The sequence below is a fragment of the Prionailurus bengalensis genome, chromosome X (assembly GCF_016509475.1).
Source record: "Prionailurus bengalensis isolate Pbe53 chromosome X, Fcat_Pben_1.1_paternal_pri, whole genome shotgun sequence".
Taxonomy (NCBI): domain Eukaryota; kingdom Metazoa; phylum Chordata; class Mammalia; order Carnivora; family Felidae; genus Prionailurus; species Prionailurus bengalensis.
In genome coordinates, this window is record NC_057361.1 from 43,402,339 (window position 1) to 43,409,363 (window position 7,025).

At 34.0% G+C, this 7,025-nt stretch overlaps 1 long non-coding RNA gene across 1 annotated transcript; it reads left to right on the top strand.

Moving 5' to 3' along the window:
* The first annotated feature begins 684 nt into the window (after positions 1 to 684).
* On the top strand, positions 685 to 4,689 carry LOC122476825. The gene is made up of 4 exons (XR_006295612.1): positions 685 to 776; positions 1,259 to 1,361; positions 2,851 to 2,977; positions 4,583 to 4,689. It is a non-coding gene; the product is annotated as an uncharacterized LOC122476825 (long non-coding RNA).
* The last annotated feature ends 2,336 nt before the right edge of the window (positions 4,690 to 7,025 follow it).

Genomic DNA, 7,025 nt, shown 5'->3' on the forward strand with positions numbered 1-7,025 from the left:
TTGTTATGAGTTCAAAATTTATTTTGGAAATCTCAACAAATGTAAAAAAGAATTTATAATTAGCAGTTGGCCATAAAAATATTTCAGTATAATTATTACTTTATTACATTCTTCAATGATTTTTTCTTTTTTATTTATTATTATTTTTTAATTTAAATTCAAGTTCATTAGCATACAGTATAGTCTTAGTTTCAGGAGTAGAACCCAGTGACTCATCTCTTACATATGACACCTAGTGCTCATCCCTAAAAGTACCCTCCTTAATGCCCCTCACCCATTTAACCCATCCTTCCCCACCTCCCCTCCAGCACCCCTCAGTTTGTTCTCTATTTAAGAGTCTCTTATGGTTTGCTTCCCTCTCCCTCTCTGTTTTTATCTTATTTTTTCTTCTCTTCCCCTGTGTTCATCTGTTGTTTCTTAAATTCCACATATGAGTGAAATCCTATGACATTTGTCTTTCTCGAACTGACTGTTTTCGCTTAGCATAATACACTCTAGTTCAATCCATGTTATTGCAAAAAATAGTTTCATTCTTTTTGATTGCTGAGTAGTATTCCATTGTATATACATGCACCCCAATGTTTATAGCAGTGCTATCAACAATAGCCAAATTATGGAAAGAGCCCAAATGTGCATCAGCTGATGAATGGATAAAGAAGATGTGTATATTTAACGATTTTCTAATTTCAATGTGAAATATGAGTGCACGAGTAAGATCAAGATCTAGAGGAAAGGGAGATGGAAAAAAGTCTTCTAAGCAGGAAGAACCTGTGGTTGTGAGTGCTTTCATGTTTTACTTCTATTGGCAGAAATAATTTTTTAAGGAAAAACTATCAAAAAAAGTTGTTGAACCAGTATAGTATGTTGTTTAAAGGACTTTCTTGCTTAAAATGGATGAAAAATGAATCCAGGAAAGAAACATTGAGGAAAAAGACTTACATTCTGGTGTTGCCTGGATGTGTAAATTGATAGGAGCCCAGGAATCCTCTCTATGACTTCCCTATTGTGCTTATGAATAAACAAACAACACACATCTCAGAAAAGATTAAAAAGGTTTCCAGAATTATTAGTCCTTGCAGATAACTCCTTGGAGTATTTTCTATATATAAAGAGTAATTTTATTGAATACTTTCAGAGAAGAGTATAGGAAAAACTTCAGATTTGTGATTGACTACCTCCATGTAGTATGTGTATTTGTGCCTTCTGTCATTATAGTATTAATATCAATACTCTTTATTTGCACCTATCCTCCCCTAAGGCTAAACAACCAGGTGAAAAAACATCACAGCAAAAGGAACTACCAACTGAGAATCCAGATATTGAGATTGGGCAAATGAAAGAAGGAGCACCTGTGGCTCAAGGTGAAGAGGGGATGAAGAAACATGTTGTATTTCATTTATGATGTTATATTAGTAATAGGAATAGATAAAGGGTTCCTTGAAAATTGGCTGGAAACCTGTTTGGTAAGGGAAAGGTATAGTTTGCAGCTGACTGCAGTCCTTCTCTGTGATAAGTTTTCTTTCTTTCAGCATTTTACCATCCCATATTTTAAATTATTTGGCATGCTTGGAAAGTACAATTCTTGCCAATGCTCTATATTAGCAAAGCAAGGAAACAACATTAAATTTAGACAGAATTATACACTATGTCACTAGTTAAAGTTGGCCTTTTTTGAATGCTGTTTTCTGGGATTCTTAAGTCGTAGCATCAAATGTTTAAGCAGACCTAGATACACTTTGGCTAACTCTTAGATTGTAATTTTTAAAAATCATAATACAGAGAAACAAAAATGTGAAAGACTTTCCTAGTTTCTGTTAAAGTCTTCAATATTTTTGTCTTCCTGAACCATAATCTAGTTGTCATATATTCCTTTTTTAAAAACTTTTTTACTTAGAAAAGATTTAAAGCTTACAGAAAAGTTACAAGAAAAGTACAGTGTACTTTTGATAGGAGCCTCAGACACCTTGATCCACGCATTGCTATGCTAACCTTGTGCCACATATCACCCTTCCTTAGATAATAATACACATATTATTATTGTTAAACCACTTGAGATTAAATTTCAACTCTGTACTCTCAGAGTAATTCATTATCTGTTTCCTTGAAACAAGGATATTGTTTTACATAACCCCAGTACAATGATCAGATTGAGGAACTTTAACGTTAAGAAAAAATTATTATCTAATATGTGGTCTGTTGCCTAGTAATGTCCAGTTTTGTCAGCTGGCTTAGTAATATCCTTTATACCATTATTTTTTCCTGATCCAGGATCCAACCCAAAACCACCCATTGTATTTAGTTGTCACTTCTCTTTCGACTCCTTTATCCTAGAAGTGTACTTCAGTCTTTCTTTGTCTTTCCTGATTGACAATTTCTGGAGTCCAGGCCATTTGTTTTGTAAAATGTTCTTCAGGTTGGGTTTCTCTCATCTTTTTATTTGTGATGACTTTTTTTCACTCATTTATTGGGGCCTGCTTGGTGGCAGGTCATGTACTCGATGCTGAAGATAAAAATATAAATGAGAGAATGATTTCTGTCTTGTACTCACAATCTTGTCAGAAATTCAGGTAAACAAATGGCTGATCTAGTGGAATAAGTGCAATAATATAAGTGTATATAGGTTACAAAGGTGATAACTAAGTTGTCTTAAACAGTTTTGGAAAAAGAAACACTTCATAGAGGAGGTAATATATAAGAAACATAACTCCCATTTTCTAGCAGAAAAACTTTTTAATGCTTACTGCATTCTTATACATCATACTTTTTACACTACTGACTTACAGAGCTTTATTTAATAATATTAATTTATGGTTTGCTGCTTACATTAATAATTCTGTTTATTTATATAAGAACCTGAACTGGAAAGTGAAACCCAGGGAATGGGTCTGGAAAAGACTGGAGCTGAGCATGTAGATTGCCCTGAGGTGACAAAGGAAGACTCCACCTAATCCAGCACCTGCTAAAATTCCAGAAGCATGTAAGTTCTCCATTAACAATGCCAGTCATGGGGTTGTTCTTTTCTACAATATTATTATACCTTTGTAACAAATCACGAACACAAAGATTATTTGAAAAGTAGCTTAGACACCAAATGCTTGATTCAGAGACAGTATCAGAAGGAAAAAATGAGTTAACTCAAAGGCATGTTGTTGAATTATAAAACATGGAAGTATTATTACTTTGGAATAGAAGTCCTTTGAAACCTAATGCAAGTGGTCATATACTTACATAAATTATTTAACATACCCCAGTACCAAATGGATATCTAAACAACACAGTAGTATTGATTTTCGTTTAATTTGCCTGAACTATTTCTCAACAATCACTGTATCTTTTAGACACCAAAAAATGATATGGATCTCTTTGTTTTGGCTTTTATAGGTTGACTTATTTGTTTTTTAAATAGTGAGCAAGGCTAAGAAATGGTAATATTTGCCTGCATCTTGTAATGTCATCTATGATGGTAGTGGCTTATAACTAGTGTGACTGTGTAATTTTTATCATCCAAACCAGGACACTCTTGAGAGTTTAAAGGCGTGCTGTTGACTGCTTACACCAGGACAATAGGTGCCAATGAAACAAATGGTCACTTTACTATAAATAGACCATAGAAAAGTTGAACTGAATCAATGAAATATTTTTTTAAATGTTTTTTTTCAACGTTTATTTATTTTTGGGACAGAGAGAGACAGAGCATGAACGGGGGAGGGGCAGAGAGAGAGGGAGACACAGAATCGGAAACAGGCTCCAGGCTCTGAGCCATCAGCCCAGAGCCCGACGCGGGGCTCGAACTCACGGACCGCGAGATCGTGACCTGGCTGAAGTCGGGCGCTTAACCGACTGCGCCACCCAGGCGCCCCTCAATGAAATATTTTTGCACAAAAGAGACAAACCAAATGGAATAATGTTTTTGCTTTCTCTTTAGTTAAAATGGTTCCAAGCATGACATCATTATTTTAATTTTTAATTATTTTTAAAGGTTTTTATTTCTTTTTGAGTGGGGGGAGGGGCAGAGAGAGAAGGGGACAGAGGATCCAAAGCAGGCTGCATGCTGACAGCAGAGAGCTCGATGCTGGGCTCGAACTCATGAACCACGAGATCATGACCTGAGCTGAAGGTAGATGCTTAACCCACTGAGCCACCCACATGTCCCAGTGACATTATTATTTTAGCTAATACAGATAATTAGAAGACTATTTCAAATGAATGAATTTCAGTGATACTGGGTTTACTTGCTTGTTTGCTTCTTGGAGTTTCTGCTTGGTTGATTTTATTTTAATTGAAATCAGACAGCTTTTTCTCACTACCTAAAATTATCTTTAAATAAGCTAGTGGGATTTGATCTGTTCTGGGTTTGAGAAATCTGTGTTTCTTCATACCATCAAAAAGAGTGATGTATTTAAAAAGTTGATGCTTATATGCCTGAAAATGTACATTAGTGTAGAGGTCTGTGCCATGATTAAGGTTCTGGTTTTAGTTTCATCTTATAAAACCAAAGCTGTAGTGTCCTTTATGTACCTTTATTCTTGTCTAAGTAAAGTTCTGCTAAGTGATGTACCCAATTCTTACGTTTATGTTTTAGGTGATGAACAGTCATATGTTCAAAAGAAGACAAGCTGAAGCCATACATATGCTTTGTTATGTTGATAATTTGGCTTAAGTTCTCTCAATAAAGCCTTAATAAAATTTTCTCAGAAGAAGTCATGCATATCTTTTGTTAAATCTGTTTCTAGGAATGTGACGCTATTATAAGTGGTATCTTAAAAAAACTCTTTATTCTATTTAGAGCTGGTCTATAGAAGTGCTGTTTATTCTTGTATAATGATTTTGTCTGGCAACTTTGCTAAACTTATTCTAATAGTGTATCTCTACATCCTTTTGGATTTTCTACATACACAGTCATACCACATGCAAATAATGACGGTATTGTTTCTTTTTGAATCTTTCTACCTTGTAGTTCTTGTCCTTACCTTATGACATTAGCCACATCCTTTTAAGTTGGATAGAAGTGATGATAATAGACATCCTTGTGTATCCCTGATCTATTCAACATTTCACTGTGATGTATGCTATAGATTTTTTATTTTTTTATTTTTTTAAAGTTTATTTATTTATTTTGAGAGAGACAGAGCATGAGCAGGAGACGGGCAGAGAAGGAGAGAGAGAATCCCAAGCAGGCTCCGCACAGCTGTGCAGAGCCCAACATGGGGCTAGATCTCACAAACTGAGATTGTGACCTGAGCCAAAATCAAGAGTTGGACACTTAACTGACTGAGCCATCCAGGTGCCCTATTTTTTTTAAAGTACTATCGATTTTTAAAAATTAGATCTCTTCTGTTAGATTAAGGAAGTTTCTTTTTATTCCTAGTTTGCTAAGAGTACTTACCATGAATGTTTGTTGAATGTTATTATCACACACTTACTCTACATCTACTGAGGTGATCTTATGAGGTTTTTCCATTAATCTGTTAATGTGGTATTCCTAGACTAAACACAGTTTGAGTCATGATATATTCTCCTTTTTATGTATTGTTGTATTCCTCTTTCTGATGTTTTGTTTAGGATGTTTGTATCTTTGTTCACAAGTGAGATTGGCCCATACGTTTTTTTATGTACTCTCTATCTTGGGCTTTGATATTTTCTTATTCTGGCTTCAAAAATGAGTTGAGGTATATATCCGCTTTTTCTGTTTTCTGATAGAGTTCATCTGACTTTGGAATTATTTCTTAAATGTTTGATAGAATTTGTTAGTGAAGCCATCTGGGCTTGGAGTTCATTTTTTAGGAAAGTTTAAAATTAATGATTTAATATTTTCTATTCTCTAGTCAGTTTGGGTAAGTTTTATTTTTATAGAGCTTTGGCCATGTTACCTAAATTTTCATTACAGAGTTGTCCATAATATTCTCTCATTATTCTCTTAATGTCTGCAGGATCTGTGATACTGACATTTTAATTCTTAGTACTGATAATTTGTGCCTTCCCTCTTGCATTATTAACCAGTCTCACTGGAAGTTTACCACCATTATTAGTTTTTAAAAAATAAACCAACTTTTGACTATGCTGATCCTATTCTATTTTTGTTTTATATTTTGTTAATTTTATCTCTCACTTTTATTATTTTTCTTCTTTCTCTGTTTAATTTGCTCTTCTTTTTCTACCTCCTTAAAATAAATGTTTAGCTCACTAATTTTTAGCCTTTAAAAACATTTTTTTAACGTTTATTTGTTGTTGAGAGACAGAGTGCTAGCAGGGGAGGGAGACACAGAATCTGAAGCAGGCTCCAAGCTCCCAGCTGTCAACACAGCCCCAACGCAGGGCTTGAACACATGAACCACAAGATCATGACCTGAGCTGAAGTTGGACACTTAACCAACTGAGCCACCCAGGCTCCCCTAGCCTTTTTAATATACACTTTTAAATGATAACATTTTCTAAATAGGGCTTTTGTTTCATCTCAAGTTTTGATATATAGTATTTTTGTTATTCAACTTAGCATATTTTCTTATTCTCATTCTGATTTCTTTGAACTATGGACTACTTTTAAGTGTATTCCTTAACCTTTAAACATTTGAACATTTTCTTTTTGTTATGCAGCACAAGTAACTGATACAGCTATTTATAAGAGACACAGCTAAAACATAAGAATTCAGAAAATTTGAAAGTAAAAGTATGGGCAAAAGATATTCTGCACAAAATAGCTAAAATAAGCTTTCAGATAAATAAGCATTACTACAAAATAAGGGATATTTCATGTAGAAAAATTCAATTCATCAGGAATATTTAACAATTTTTTTAATTTTTTAAGGAATATTTAACAATTTTAAATATGAACCTAATAGCATCTCTTCAGAGCATAATGGAAAAATTGGTAGAACCCCAAGGAGAAATCAGTAGAAGAGAAAACAGACAAAAATCAGTAAGGAGTGATATGAAAGATTTGCACATCGTGATTAACAAATTTTACCTAATGGAAATATATAGAACTCTGTACTCAATAACGGAATACATATTCTTTTCAGTGTAAT